The 16,637-nt window shown below is 40.7% G+C and overlaps 1 long non-coding RNA gene across 1 annotated transcript; it reads right to left on the bottom strand.

Moving 5' to 3' along the window:
* Positions 1–3,515: 3,515 nt before the first annotated feature.
* Positions 3,516–3,989, bottom strand: LOC108511875 (uncharacterized). Its single transcript, XR_001880337.4, has 2 exons — positions 3,841–3,989; positions 3,516–3,730 (listed from the first exon to the last, which is right to left on the bottom strand). It is a non-coding gene; the product is annotated as an uncharacterized LOC108511875 (long non-coding RNA).
* Between the last annotated feature and the right edge of the window lie 12,648 nt (positions 3,990–16,637).

Genomic DNA, 16,637 nt, shown 5'->3' with positions numbered 1-16,637 from the left:
TAAAAGCGAAGATCTATAATGGGAGAAGTGGGATCGGTGGTTGTAATGGGAGTAGCATTTACTAGAGTGAGTTAAAATACGAAAAAAAGAGGAAAAAAAAAGTGAGTTTTCTTTATTTACTAGTGCGAGTTACCTGACAAAAATGAAATGAAGAGGGAAGAAAAAGCTTGCTAGGTGGTGAGGTTCCTCAAATTCCTTCCTTAATGGTGACCAAACCATGAAAGGCTCACATCATCAACAAGGAGCCAAGGCGGAGGCCAAGTTAAGTCCAACCTCGCCGAGTGCCCAACCAACCTCGCTAAATGCCCACTTGATGTTAATCTAGATTAGCTACTTTTTCTTATTTTCTTGTCAAGCCAAATCTCACCCAAGGCTTGGCGAGAATCATTCGGATCCAACGGCATTGGGCTCGGCACGCGCTAGCCCTGTGCGCGCGGCCAGGCAAGAATCATTCGGATCCAACGGCATTGGGCTCGGCACGCGCTAGCCCTGTGCGCGCGGCCTTTGGCCGCGCGCAGGAGTTTGGCATGGCGATGCCCAATGCTATGGACGCCCGAGCCATTCGGGCACCACATGCCACCGCACAGCATGCGCGGCCTTGGCCGCGCCCAAGCAAGGAGCAGGCGCTCGGTCAGAAGACTGAGCGCGCATAAAGGCAACAGGCGTACGGCCACCAGCCCACGCGCCCACGCATGGAGCAAGCGCACAGCCAGCAGACCGAGTGCACACACAGGTTTAGGCGCGCAGCCAACAGACCGCGCGTGCATGCCTGGTAGAAGTGCGCAGCAAGCAGCCCCCCTGCGCACAGCCGAGGTGCCTCAGGTCCCGGCCGGCGCCTGCACGCGCAAGGAAGGAACGCGCAGCCTTGGCGCCATCAGGCCAGGCCGGCGCGCGCATGCGCCAAGGAACGGGCGCGCAGCAAGTGCGCGCACATGGAGCAGGCGTCCGCCCGCCCGACCAGGCGCGCGCGCGGCCCGCCCGACCAGGCGCGCGCGCGGCCCGCCCGAACAAGCGCGCCTAGCTATCCAGCGCCCAAGTGTCCAGTGCCCAGACGCCCATCACCCAGGTGTCCAGTGTCCAGCCGCCCAGCGCCCAAGCACCCAATGCCCAGGTGTCTAACGCCCAGACGCCAACGCCCAAGTTTCCAGTGCCAACCAACAGCAGGAAACTGCCGACCAATGCCACAGCCAATCCGCAGGCCACAGCCACAGCTAAGGCAACTCCAAGAACCACCAGCCAAACCAAATAGCAACTTAATGGCAACCATGCCATCTCAACAGCCATCCGAAGAGCAAGGTTTGCATCGGTTGCCAACAAGTTATCCAGCCCTGAAGAAGATAAAATTACAGCAACGCATGGCATTCTCTCATGCAATGTAAAGGCCTATATAAAGGCCTAAGTGAGGAGAGTTTAGAGGTCTTTTATCATCCATTATATTAGCCACTTTAAATGTGCTCGGCCGCATAGGCCTGGGTAGGCATAGTGCCTAATTCGGTCCTAACGGACTTAGGCTAAGGTTGGGTAAATCAACTCTCCTTAGATTAGGTTAAGGTTGGGATACCACTCCCTCCTTAGATTATTTATAATTTGTTTTTATTAGTGGAATCAAAAGCAACCAATTGTTGTCTTCTTCACTTCATTGAGTTGTCTTCGATTGCAGAGATTGCCTAAGGTTCTAAGGAAGAATTCATCCTCCATTTTTAGCCAAGTAGAACTTGGAATTAGAAAGAGTCACAAGTGTCATCATTCCAAATCAGCCGGCGTTACCTTAATTCGGTCAAGGCACAACATCAAAGGACCGACGCCAAAGGAGCAAAGAGGAACATATTGGTGTGGTTGACGAGTGACCGACGCTAGACCCCACCACTAAGCTGCAAGTAGTTGTCTCTCATTTTTCAATTTCACAAGACTTTTTAGCACATTCTTCCAAAAAAGATAGCTTTTACCAAATTAGATTCATGTCTCAAAACTGAACTCCATCAGCCTGATTTTGAATGTTAGGCCTGATAAAGAACATTGGCCAATCGTGACCCCAGTCAATATTCCTAACAAAACGATATATATGTACATAAATACATACATAATGAGGTCTAAATGTGCATTTAATATTATGTAATGTCAACCCGGTTAAAGCCATTATTGATTTTTATAATGGTTAAAACAGCTGTTATTTACCTCAATAGTGTTTCAAACTTTTTATAGGAAAAGAATAATTATTATAACAGCATTATAATAGAAAATAACGGATAATGAGGAAAAATAATAGCTATATCATTCCATTCACTTTTATGGAATAAAAATAAGTTTTTTTTTGACCATTGGAGAAATTTAATTTTAAAAAACTAAACTTTGAAAAACTAGTATTTTATTTAGAACAAGGAACAAGTGAAAATAACATGCATTGTTTATCTTTAAATGGATAATTCTATGCTAAATTATGTGTTATAAAGGCCATTATAATAATTATAACATTACTATTTACAATCTTGAAACAAACTTATATGCATATATATATATATATATATATATATATATATATATATATATATATATATATATATATAATATAATATTTTATTTTTTAAATAGAGGGGGGGAAGCTAAAAATTTTTCATTGACTTCCATTGAAGAACAAACTTCACATAGGTAAGGTGTTAGCTCGGGTTTTCCGGCATGCGATGCAAACTTCGAAATCATTGCACACTTATATTAGATGTCCATTTGCGAGAAGTGTTTGGTTTGCTTGGAAGCTACACCTTAAACTAAAATGTTGGCCGACAAACCTTCTAGACCTTTGGACGATGTCGCACCATTGAAAGATAAAATCTTTCTTAAGAAGAGCATGAGATCAGATCATTATTACAATGTATTTGCATATATGGTTGGACAGAAATGCAGAAATTTTTCTAGAAGAGAAATGTTCCATTAATGCAACCCTTCACAAGATCCTGCAAACATTCCAACATTGGTGGAACTTATGTGATGAGAGAAGATCAAGCACTGGAGAGTTACCTTGCTCCCCTTGTGCAAATGAATTGATGCCACGTATCTTGTACTGACTTCCTACCTCTCTTGTATATATTCACACTTATAAATAGAGTGGGGGAAGTATGTAGCTTCCTCCATTTCACCATCAAAGAAGAAAGAAACATTTTATTATTTTAATTCTAATTTTGTTAGATAAAAAATTGTGGTTTAAGAATTGTTTAGGCATTCCATGGACATGCAATCATAGTTTTGTGTGGGTCGACATTTGCACGGTTTGCTCCAAGCTTAACGATAATAGGAGCCCAAATACTATAAGCCCAATCTGAAAGAACGTGGAAGCAATGGGCCATAAAGAGGGCTTAAATACTGGTAGCCCAATCTCACGGTCCGACTACTATGAAACGAATTGGGAATTGGACGGGACGGAACACCACCTCTCTACTCTAAGGATGGCTCCTTCCTTAATGATATATTAAAAACTTGGCCATAGATAGATGAAACCCAAAAATTTTCCGGAGAGAAGGGCGAAGGAAGAAGATAAACAGTAGTTTTACTAATACAATTGCCGATGAGGAATGCTCAAAACACAAAAGTTGACACTTCTTATAGAGGCAATTGTTGCCGTTGAGAATCGATCGGGGCACCGAGCGAGAGGGATCGCTGCATGACTTGGCAACATGCTTGAACCAGTGTCGGGAGGCCAGGATCGTGCTCGGTGCTTTGGACTAACGTTGGGTTCAGCCTGCAACAACAAAAAAGAAAAAGTTCTCTTATCAGAGTGTCTAGAATCTTTTGATGCCTAAGTCAGAGCAACTCTTAGAAAATAGAGGAGATTGTGAGAGCCCTTCTTACCGAGAATCATTATGACCAAGATGCTGGAGGGTCCCTCGGGCACAACCCCAGCCTCCCGACACTATTTCAGGCACATCACCAATTTGCACAGCTAGAGCAATTGATCGTCAATCCCTCCAACGTTCTCTTCTGCTCGGTGCCTCGGTCATATCGATTCTCAGTGGCAACGGCAATCATTTATCTATCTCACAACTGGTCCAGCCCAAGTATGCAGAAAACTTGCACGCACAAGCAAATGGTTCGACCCTTGTATAATTTTTAACGTTTTCAATTAGATGAATCTCACAACTGGTCCAGCCCAAGTATGCAGAAAACTTGCACGCACAAGCAAATGGTTCGACGCTTGTATAATTTTTAACGTTTTCAATTAGATGAATCTCTGTTCTTACAGCAAATCAAATATAGGCTGAGTCTCGCTTGGAATTTACATAATAGACCCAAGGATCAAGCTCTAGCCTACCGACGCCAAAATTTCTTTATTGACCTAAAAAGCAACAAGCTTTCGTATGACTTGGTATTTTTTTTAGTAAAAAATAATATTTTATTAAGCTCTTATATAGGTACAGTCGGCCAAGTCAAAATAAAATAAAATAAAATAATGAAGAAGGAAGCTTAATGGCACAAATCCACTCTGCTGTTCTATTCGCCTTCCGATATACATAGGTTGATCTCATGAATTAATGGGTGGCTATCTCTATATCGATCTATTTTTTATGTCCAATCGCTCACTATAGCTTGGTACCTTTCAGGTATAGGTTTTAAACATTAGATGGGTACATTTGATTTAAAATGACAACAAAAAGGTCTCTTCGGCTCATGTTACGGCACAAACACGGTAACAGTGTCCATCCTATATTTAATTGTGATGATGATCCCATGGAACTCCTCCACTCCTGGGGGTCACTTGTCATGTCGATCTGAATACTTGAAAGATGGTAATGTTATGTAGAAACGTGGTCTTTAGCTAGCACGCTTGCGAATGACCTTTTACCACAGGGTACGAAATGTACGATAATTTGGTATTTGGCTAACCTCAATGAAGACCGATCATTGCATCTTTTTACAGCTAAATATGTGCCTTTTTATCGACCATTCTATCATGAAAACGATTTTGCCCCCTGCTACTTATCAATCTTAGCATAAAACCCAATTGTATAGAAAATGAAACTTTTGGCCCGGATGGTTAGTTTACATATGAGTGACTTGATAACAAGTCTGGTTGGCAAAACAGATGATTTTTTATAAAAAGCTTCAGTATCGGATTGATAAGAAGTCTGCTACCGATTGGCTTGCAAAAAAAGTGGACGGCAACGGCTTCAATTTGAGTTCCCCGAGGGTGGGGGGTGAGACGGTGGCCGACGGGGAACAAGAAATGGTGGCCCATTGTACGTACAGAGGAGCTCGGTGAGGAATGAAAATTCTAGTTTGAAACTGTAAAAGGGGCAGCAAGCCCTATTTTTATCTTTTCATTTAGAAGACTGATTCAAGCACATGACCCAGATATCTACTTTCTTTATGAGATGCATCTTTTTGGAGGTAGCCTCTTACGGATCCGGAGGGGGGGTATTATTGTAGTATGGAAGTGGAGGTGGCTTCAGTAGATGTCTTCTACAAATGCCATCAATAAGTTGTAATGTTGATTTCTGAGCCTAATGGATATCCTTGGATCTTGTTGGGTGGGTATGCTAGCACTAACTATAGATTGAGGAGGACCGTTTGGAGCTAGGTGACTAACCTTATTGGTCAGGGGATCCCGACCTTAGTTGCTGGTGATTTTAACTATATATAGGAGCTCTTAGAGAAGAGAGGTGGCAAAGCCTACTACGACAAATTTGAGAGAAGGGAGTTTCGAGAATTCATTGGAGCCAATGAGTTGGTGGACTTTGGCTTCTCCGGGCTGAGATTTTACTTAGTGCAACAACTGAATATGTAGTGCCAGAGTATAGGAGAGGATCGATAAGATCCTAGCCATAGTGAAATGGATCCAATGTTTTTTCGCCTATCAGGTTCGTCACCTTCTTCGTATTGCTTCGGATCATTGCCCGATGTTGATTAGCACTGTCACCAGTACTAGTCACCACAACACTTTTCGCTTCAAAAAGTTATGGCTATCTTACTCACAATCATGGAATATTGTCCATCGAGCTTGAGAGGTCCCAATGCGGGGGATGCCATGCATACGGTAACCTGCAAGTTGGAGCTCACTAAGCGGAGGCAGCTGCGATGGAACCAGAAGGTCATGGGTGATATCTATAGGCGTCTGGATGAGGTAGAAGGGTCTATTGCTGACCTTTAGGGAAGGAAGGATAGAAGTGGAAGTGTGTCGGCAAATGAGCTAACCGAACTTCGGGGGAAGCTGGCAATGCACCATTCTCTTCTACGTCAATAGAAGGTCTTCTGGCGGCAAAAGTCCACAATCCAGTAGATCAGGGAGGGAAACAGAAATATTAGATTCTTTCATTAGTCTACCATCATCAAGAGATAGAGGAACTTGGTCCGATCCTTGAGAAATGAGACTGGGGGGAGAGTGGAGGAGGAAGGCGAGATCAGATGGGTGATGTTCAATTTCTTCAGATCCAAATGGACTAAGAGTCGATATTGGAAGGTTGCTTTTGATTTTCCTCTCCCAAATGCAAGGGTCAGGATGAAGGAGAATGATGGCCTTATTGAGCCTATCTCGGAGATCGAGGTTTGGGGGGCCTTTTGGGCCATGGTGGAGGATAAAGCCTCGAGGCCGGATGGCATTCTCCCGTTCTTCTTTAGGAGATACTGGAGCATTATCCAGAGGCAGGTCATGGAGGCAGTCCAACTTTTCTTCAGTACAACCGCTTCGCCGGATGTTTGGAAGCAGACCTACATCACTCTGATCCCGAAGCGCTAGAATGCATTAGAGCCTAGCCACTTTCGACCGATCAGCCCGTGCACCACTCTCTACAAGGCAATGGCGAAGATCATGGTTGGCAGGATGAAGCTGTTATTGCATGTCACATTAGCCTGGAGCAGAGTCTCTTTGTGGGGGGTCAAAACATTACACATAATGTTTCGATCACCGAAGAGATGATGTTTGATTTGCAGCATGCACCATATCGACAAAGCCTCATAGTGGTGAAGCTTGACATGGAGAGAGCCTACAACCAAGTCTGGTAGGATGCTCTCCAGCATGTTTACAAGAAGACGAATGGAGTCGTAGATTGGGATGGCTTCCTTTGTGGCGGATCACTCAGGTGAGGTCCAGTGAACTGGTGAGGCGGAGCTGCCTCGTGCGTTTTAAGATTTGCTTTTTTCTGATTTTTTTTGATGTATTTATATTAGAGTTATGTGAGTCGTTCGTTGTATTAAAAAAAAATCAACTTTGATATCAGGCCGTGATAATGGGCCAAAACTTGTGAAAATGATCAATATTGCTAGCCTTTGGTGACTCGTTGCGATCTAAAAAAATATGAGAATTAAGAAATTATGGGATTTAAAACTGTTGCTGGAAATTGGACCCAGGGGTGACCACTGGCTGAGAAGGGGGAGCTCCAATGCGGGCGGTACGTCGGCAGGCTGTGTCCTCCGGGGACCTGCAAAAAACCGGTGGCCGGAGTTTCCAGCGCCGGCCCTCCGATGCTTAAGTCAGAAGGGGCTTTAGTGGAGAAAAAGAGAAAGAGTCTATGTGCCGGAGTCTAAAAAATCAGAATCCCCTTCAAGAGGAAGAAGTTCCCCTTTTATAGGGGGGATACAGGGTTATCTATGATGTGACTGGGCGAATTAATGAGTTATCGTCATGATTGGGCGTAATCGTGTGAATTAATGAGTTGCCGTGGGTGACTGGATGGAGCTAAGTGAGTCAACTAGTTGCCGTGAATGGCCTGAGATTTTGAGTAAGCTGGAGATCCCTGGAGATCGTGCGCATTTAATTGTTGACAGTCATTCGGGCGGAGATCACGGGATTAGATCCAAGGAGAATGGGAGAGGAACTTGATCCTTAGTAGAGTGGAGAGGTCCGCTTCATTCTTTGACTGGACCTTCTTCCGACTTAAGGCCGATCAAGGTTGTACGGTTGTGAGCTCTGAGGTCGGGCGCCTCGGGGTCTGGCGCCTCGGGGTCGGGCGCCGCTGAGCTCGGGCGCCTTGAGGTCGGGCGCCTTAGGGTCGGGAGCCTTTGAGATCGGGTGCCCTGAGGGTTGCTGCCATGGCATCCATCACCACGTGCCTGCGATGCATCCACGTGCTTCGGGGCAATCCATTTTTTCTCCAACACTATTCTCCGACTTCCGAGTCTGAGCCGCTCGCGAGCTTGGGCGAAAGGAGTAATTGTCTTTATTATGCTGGTAGGACCAGGTAGCTTTAAATCGCTCCACCGTTCCGCGCGCTTTGAGACGTCTTTAATGAAGGCTTGTGGGCATGAGGCGATGCCCTTTTTTTTCGAGGGAGTTTTGGGCCGTGGGCTCATGATGAGGCCCCGGGATCCGACGCGACGCCGACTCGATTCTGCTTTTAAAGCGCCCATCCAGGGTGATACGCCGTTCCGATTTTCAGGGTTGACACGTGGCGCGATCTTGATGAAAAGCCAGGTCTGGCGCTGTCGATCTGGGCCGTCGAAGGGTCTATATAAACCCGCAAGAAAAACTACTCGCAAGAATCATGAAAGGGACAAAAATAAAAACTACCCGCAAGAAAAAGAAGTAGCTTATATTGAAATATTAGTTTCTATTTTCTTTTCCTTTATATCTATTTTTTCCTTTTTCTACTGCATCATCATATTGTTCAAAATAATAATAATAAAAAAATCCCTCATGCGTCGAACCATGGAACCCAGCCGTGTGGCATGACGACATTGGTCCAATCCAGGTGTCCGTTGGCATGTGGACTACCAATGCCTGCATGACACGTGGCAATGGAGCATTTCCTTTTTACTTTCTCACACAACCTGGCGACAGGACCTCAAGAACTCCTCAGCGTGCGAGTATTGCGACTGGCGAACGGACCGTCTTTGTTTACATCTACTTTTTTTTTAAGCCAATTACGACAGACCACCAAGCCAACCTTGAGCCACCGTGCCAAAAGACAAAGGATTTAGAGACGAGATGTCAAACCAGCTATTGTGACATCTCTTGGCTAAGTATGGCAAGTTGGCCAGATAGGCATGAGGTTTAGGGCAACGGCATATTGACTTGACAACCACTCTAGTTTTTAAAGGTTGGAGGTGAGACCACCTCGTTTTGGTGTTAGATGAAAAGTGGAGCATAGATAATGGTAGAAGAGCTAGAAACCTGGTTTCTTCTATCTAAAAGCTAGAAGAAGACTTAATTAGCTCAATCTGGTCAAACCTAATTATGAAACTCAGACTAAGTCTCACATGGTCAAGTGGGGGTTGGGTTTAGTAAAATGAAATTGAATCAAACCAGCCATATTTAGAGATAAGCCTGGTTAAACATTTTGGTTTATCAACAATCCTAGTTAAAAGAGTGGGATACCTTATGCTTAATCTCTGTACATAATTAGGCTTTAGTTTTTGCATGCTGGTAACCTATTTCCATACATTATCATTATTTTTATTCATCGGTCTGCACAGGTCTCAAAATGGCCATTGCGCAATCCAACGGTGGATTTACAGCAAGGAAGGTGAATCCTTCTTTTGTGCTAAAGATACAACTTCTATCCCAGTCTGGAAGTATCCAGTGACCCCTACCATTTCAAATGGGTCGGAGTTGGAAAAATTAAGAACCTAATACATTTGTATGGATATATGTATGCTTCATGCGTATATGCTAAGTATTGATGTTTCTTTAAAAACAAAACTCTCTTTTTCTCGACTCTTAAGGAGACATAGAAAAGAAAAGTTAGGTATATTGACTGACGAACGTATGCTGGTAGCTAGTCGGGCACATAAATATCAGTTTGCATGTAATTTAGCTTGAGAGTTGGAATCGGGATGGAAGGAAACAAAATGTTGATTCATGTTTGAAAATTCAAACGGAAAGAACACCTCCCACGTGGATTTCATTGAGAGGAAGTAACAAAAATACAAAAGAGATGCCCTAGACATGAGGCAATGGAGGATAGGAAACAGACATAGATTATAACAAAGGAAGAGATAAGCATTCAAACATCAAAGTTTGGATCCTAGCTACTAATCTTTCTCCCTCAACCACTCCCTCCAATCTATGAGATTAGAGCCTGGCAATGCTTAAACCATTTAACTTATTTCAACCATTGTAGATCGGATTAGATTACTTATTTAATAAAATGGTCAGACTTAGATAGGAATTTTAAATCCGTTCATTAAATAAGTTAGATTTGGATTAACAAATTTTTGATCTATCCTATATCTAATCTGACCTGATTACCATCCTACCTATACTGCTAAGTTAGTTTCTGATCAGCTATATATCTAGTTTGTAAGTTACCATGAAAAGATTCTGCTCTCCTTCGGGCCTTTTCTGCCTGCCAACTTTGTGGTCACCTAGGGTTTGAGCCAAGAGATTCCAGCTGAGGACCAACAAACTGGAACTAATTTGTGGAGAGATGTAGAACCTCGGCATGCATGCATCCTGCTGCATCACAGGACTATAAAGTTTTATATGTGGATCCCACAAATTACTGTTACTATACATGGGACGTCCCCCAAGGACCTATACAATGAGGTGAGCCATCTGTATCACGTACGTGTTTTCCATTTTTGTCGATATGTGCATGTAGATTTAGCGAGTGTTTATTTTACAAATCATAAGATACAAAAATAATTTAAACAACGACGTCCATTTATTTAGTGCAATGCACATCATCAAGGTATTCAAAGTCCCTATTATCACCATATATATCAATTAAAAGTGGTACCAACTTGTTGGAACTGGCCAAAGCGAGAATTATATGCTTCATCTAAGAATGCCGTTATGCAATGAGATAATAACAAACTATTATTTTAATCATATAGTGGTCGGGAAAAAATCAGGTCTTATTTGATTAGTAAAGGAATCTAAGGATTCCTTTGGTTCGTGAAAAAAATTATTTCTAACTTTTTTTTTTTGTGGAAAGATGATTTTTAGGAATATGATACTTGAAAAAATTATTTTAGCATTTTTGATTGGTCATGAAAAAGCGATACATCAGAGTGACTTATATTCGGTTGAACATCTAATTTTCTGAAAAAATTATATAAAACATCTATTATATTATTAATAAAAAAAGATTATAAAAATTTTATTTCCATAAAATTGCTACTTTTTATCTTTCTTCTTTAAAAATTTGAAGCAAACAAGAAGTATTTTTTTGCTTTTCCATTGACTGCACTTTTTCTTTTTCTTTTTTCTGCAAACCAAATGTGTCCCAATTTTTTTTCTTTTTTCAACCCCAACACTTTATCTCAATCTCATGCACCTGGCATTCCCCTTGTACGCACACTCTCGTCCACTCTCATAGGCATTTAGCATAGCCTGATTCTTCTATATTGTGTAATCTTAAACAAGAGGATGTAGCTTTCTCGGTAAACAAGCAGTACTCTTTTCTTTAGGCATTAAGATTGGTTCTTTTATTAATAAATGTCGCAGGTCTTTGTAAACCATACTTTCTTCCTTGAGAAAAAAGGCCAATACAAATGAAATTAAATATATTCCGGTCTTAGCTTATATGAAGCAATCTATTCCTAAGAAAACCCATAAGCAGCTTGTACAAGCAATCTATACCTCATCCATATGAATGTCGACATTCAATATAATATATAAATTCCACTTGTACTATAGCGATTGAAGAGAAGGATGAGGTTAGTACTGAAAACCAGTAAGAGAAGCTAAAAACCGGTACCCCATAAACTCCATTCTAATTAGATTTTTGGACCTGATGATCGGTGGAACCATCGGAAGACTATTCTACGCATGTAATCCTCAGCGTGGGGACCCTTCTTCTCGGTGCATGGATATTTTCTTTCCTTGCACTCAAGAGAAATCCCCAATATGTTGATGATACATCCATCCGTATCATTCTTGCACTACTTCATGTCCTACTCCCGACTTGGCTGGATTCCACATGGATGCTTCCGTCAACTAGAGTTTCCTCTGTGGGTGAAAACAAGTAACATATTGAAGTGCGCGAGATTCTGCACAAACATTTGCTTGCACTTTTGGATCACCACAGAGATGGATAAGGGAAAGGAGGCTTAGTGGAGATGAGTGGCTAGCTAAGTGTTACTGTGTTAGGTGTAGTGCAAGAGCGTTGAGATGGGGACATGATCAGAAGGAGCTGTTTGTTTGCATGTTACTGTAGGAAAGTTCCCATCTGTTGCTCTAAAAGTCTAAATATTAGCAGCCAATATGTGCTGCATATATATATACCACGGCGCTCTTTCAGCCTCGCCAAGGAAGTAAAAAACCTTCTGTTGGATGCGTCTTCTTTTTATTATGTAGACATTGAAGAGGGAGGCAAAACAGCCAACCTGCCTTTATTAGGTGGTGTATCTACATCACATGCATCCTCCAATGGCGGTACTGTTTCTGTAGTTATCTGCTAATTAATACCTCATGCTAACTTCCGTCCCAGACGCCAGAGGAAGCACGATGCTTGAAAGTAACAATGGAAAAAGATTAAGGTACGAAGAAGATCTTCCTCCTGAAAGTATTGTCGTTGCATGGAGGATGATGAAGACCCTTTATGAATCCTATGTACGTTGTAGTTTCTCGTACCATGCTAAATTAAAACTCTATGTTTTCAATTATATATAAAAAGTTTATTTAGAATGGTAAATAGAGGTCGGCATGTGTACCTTTGTATTTTAATGGACGTGGTTGGAGTATTTTTTTTCCTTATTTGAGTGGGTGATTATTAATTATTTTCTATTGGATTTGTATTGCTGGATTTGCATCATGAGATTTATATCAATAAATTTAGTTTGGCATATGATGATATATTTTATATTATTTTCAATATCAATATATTCGTATGGTTATTATACGTATCATATATTGAGAACATAACTATATAAATAAAGATATCTTGAATTTGAGAGAAATTCATTGTACAAATGGTAACTGATTTGACAAAAGTAATATATAAATCAGACAGACAAATATATTATTGAGACTAACCTCGTCATATGATAGCGCCCATGGGCTTAAGCGAGGAATAGCGTGCGTGGGCTAATGCATGGGGATAGCCTCTATGAGATTACGCGTGGAATTTTGTCAGTCTTGGACTGAGGCATGATCTTGGTTAGTCTAAAGACAGAAGTTAATCAATTAGAAACATAAAAATCAAGTTAATGAGAAATGGATGACATGACATAAGAAACTGTTGTTAAACAATTGGTTACATTTAATATATATATATATATAGATATATACACACACTTCTTTGAAAAGATGATAATGAGAATTTATATATATAAATATAAATTCGCAGATGAACGACGCTTAAAAGCGTCGACGGCATACATTTCGTTTTTGACCGACGCTTTCTGGAAGCGTCGGCCTAAACTGAGCCCACCCCTACCTGCCCGACGTCTTACCCACGCTTTGGGGGACGTTGGCAGGAAATTTACCGATGCTTAAAAGCGTCGGTAAAGACCAAACAAAGTGCCAGGATATATTCTTTCTTTTGTAGTGTATGCATGCTATTTGTTTGAGCTGTTCAAGTATTGATACGATATTAATTTATCTGATATTGCTAATTGATTATTTTCTTATTACTTATGGTGTAGCGGTTCAGGATTCTTACTAGACTGTAAAGCTTACAACATGTTCCTCTTTTTCTTTCAGAGTTGCAGGTTGCATGGCACTGGACTATATTTGAGATCATAGATAGAAGGAATGAATAGATAGAACATTACTAATACTAGTTAGATGATTTAATTTTATAATTAGACCAACTTTGTTATTTGTTATGAATTGAGATTGTTATTGTTCAATAATATTGAGATTGTAATAAATTTTCAGACCTTATATATTCTCTAGGGTTTTGCCCTAGAAAGTATACAGCCTTGTTATGTGCCCAGACCCGGTTGTTGGGTTCGAGGTGCGACAGGTCACCAGTCAACTTTGACCTTTATATCTATGAAGAAATACTTAATTCTATTCAACCTTCTTTGTTATTCAAATCTAAGTAACATCTTATGATATCTTTAAGGCAAATTGCAGCCCTCCTTAGTGGTAGCACCTTGCTCACAAAGTTGAGATTTCATCTTCAAATATTGGATGGTGCATATTAAGGGTTTGGACCTGAATAATTATTTCAGGATAAGTCTCCATCCCTTTAGTCAACATAAAATTCCTAACTTTATGATTTTAGAGTTACTTCTTTAATATCAAAATTAAGCAATGTTTTGAATAGCAACCCATTTACAAGGAGACACATATTCCTTCGGCAAAGTGAAAGTTCATTAGCTATATATCTAAATCAAGTGGGGGATGCAAATTTTATAAGAACTATTACATAAGTAATTTGCCTCCTTTTATATGATGCTTCGACTTGAGTCGAAGATGATTTTGTCCATTAATTAATTTGTCGTTAGCAAAATCTACTGCTGCCCATATTTTTTTTCTATTAGAATTGGACCTAATCCACAATACTCTTTACCATAACATTACCCTAGGGTTAAAGTTCCACAACCCCAAAAAATAAATAAATATCAAAATAAAAATAAAAAATTTTTAATGTCGAACATTTGGGGAAACACCTCTCAGGATTGGAAGCTGAAACCTTCCATAAATGGAGTGTGGGGGGTGCAATCACCTGGTTATTTACAATAACCCTCACAACAAAGGTAATGGAACAATATATTGAGTTAAGAAAGAACAGGCCTTGTGGTCATTAGGTGCTGAGAATATGCACTAAGCTAGAAAAAATTAAATCCAACCTGAAAAGAAAAACCTAGGGATCAATCAATAATATTCGAAGAATGGGATGCTGTGCCTTTTTATCTTTTGAAGCAATAATCTGCTGTTGTTAAAGGTTTAGGGAATAAAGAGAGAAGGTCTGCCACGTGAAGGACAATATAAAGACTTCTCCAATCACTTCACTAATTTCTCTGACTTCTAATATATTATTTTCTATGTTAAGATGTACGAGAAAGACAGATATTCGACAGCTATGCCAAATCTTGCTCACCATGCATAGGCTTTTCCTTTCAGTTGATGACATGAAAATTAAGTGTGATATAGATGGCTAAAATGTGGAATTACTTAGATGGCAGTGGAAAAGTATGACTTTTTTTTTTTTTTGTTGGTACATCGGCTGCTCAAACCAGATGGGTGTGGATACAACCAACGAAATTAGAAAAAAAAATGCTGCGCAAAGGCATAGGCACAGCCCCGTGGTCTAGCTAGTCGAAATCTTCAGAATGATAAGCCGCGAAGAAAGCAACTCAATCTGCAGTATCGTTCGCCTTCCGATATACGTGTGTGACCTGATAAGACTCGGGCTCCCCCAGTGTCCTACGAATATCGTGGAGTAACGGCCGATTCTCGACTGAGTACCCCTGTTTCCGTATCCACCCAATCACTGTACGTGGTCAAATTCCTCTCGAGGAGGAGGCGACCCGTGCCCAGTATCAAAATTAAGTGATAGTATCAAATCATGAATTAAGTGATTAGCATATTGTCTTGCATGGGAGTGTGCTCCAATCATCTCTTAATTCAATTAAGCAAAAGAAACTAATTGAGAATATGTAGGTCATCAACATGATACGGAGAAGATTAGCATGCATGATTCCATGAAAAGGATGAGATAACAAGTTTGGTGTATGTGTGTGTCTGTGTACGTATACAAGAATCCTTACATCATAACCTCAAAGTGAATTATGACCCTCCACGGCTCATTTTGAGGGATGATTCAGAGTACTCTCTCTCTCTCTCTCTCTCCCTCATATACATCAGTCCGTATGTATGTGAGAGTGATATTAGATGAAGATTTGATGTACGAAGACAGCTACAACCAATTGATAGTACCATTTTAGTAGTTTTAGAGCCTTTTCATGCATCCTCGTGTAAGCCATATTTATTGGTCTGTTCATTATACTTTCGAATTTTGATTAATGTAACGTGGTTAACTGATGAAAAGGAAGCAAGCTCATTGTTAAAATGGACCACAACGTATTGACATCGTACCTACACCCTTTGTGCTATGAAGTTGTTTATCTGAGACTCTCAATTGTTCAGTCCATCAATAATAATCAGCAATTAGCATCACTACAATCACAGTTAAATAATGGCATAAAAAACATTGCAACGGAAAATTCATATGGAGAGGACCTACTAAAACATATGATCACTACCTCTTGGATTAAATTGTCAAATCTTATACCAAATTCTTAATTTATTAGAAATTAAACCAAGTTCAAGGGATAGAGATCGAACGGCAACAACAATAAATTAAACCATCTCTTTAGTTCTTTCTTTTTCTTTTTCTCTTTGGGACGTAGGATTACCATCTTTTTTTTATCATTTGTTAAAACAATTAATATTTTGGTAACTAGAGTATGACTTTGATGGAGATACTTTCAAGGCACTTTACTAATTAAACTAGGATTTATTTGTGGGAAGTGATCATTATCAAATCAGTAGGCCACAGAGATTGAGAATTGTTTTTCACCTTGTTCTTTGCTAATCTGCCTTTTTTTTTTTCTTTTCTGCTAGTAATCTGATATAAGCAAAGAGCTTATATCAGTTCTTTGATAATCTGTTAAAGGGCTTCCATTGACCGACTTGTTGAAACAGAGATAAGGAGATGCCTTCTTTGACCTCTTCCGCTCAGCTTGATATGATGTATGGACCATCAATACGTTCAATAGGACCCATGAGTTTGACTCCTCTAGTAAAAGGTAGCTTC

This window comes from Phoenix dactylifera, chromosome 18, assembly GCF_051530095.1.
Source record: "Phoenix dactylifera cultivar Ajwa chromosome 18, Ajwa_hap1_PhDact_Kaust_v1.1, whole genome shotgun sequence".
In the NCBI taxonomy this organism is placed as follows: Eukaryota; Viridiplantae; Streptophyta; class Magnoliopsida; order Arecales; family Arecaceae; genus Phoenix; species Phoenix dactylifera.
Note: the sequence above shows the minus strand (reverse complement) of the source record. Positions and strands in the feature narration are given on the sequence as shown.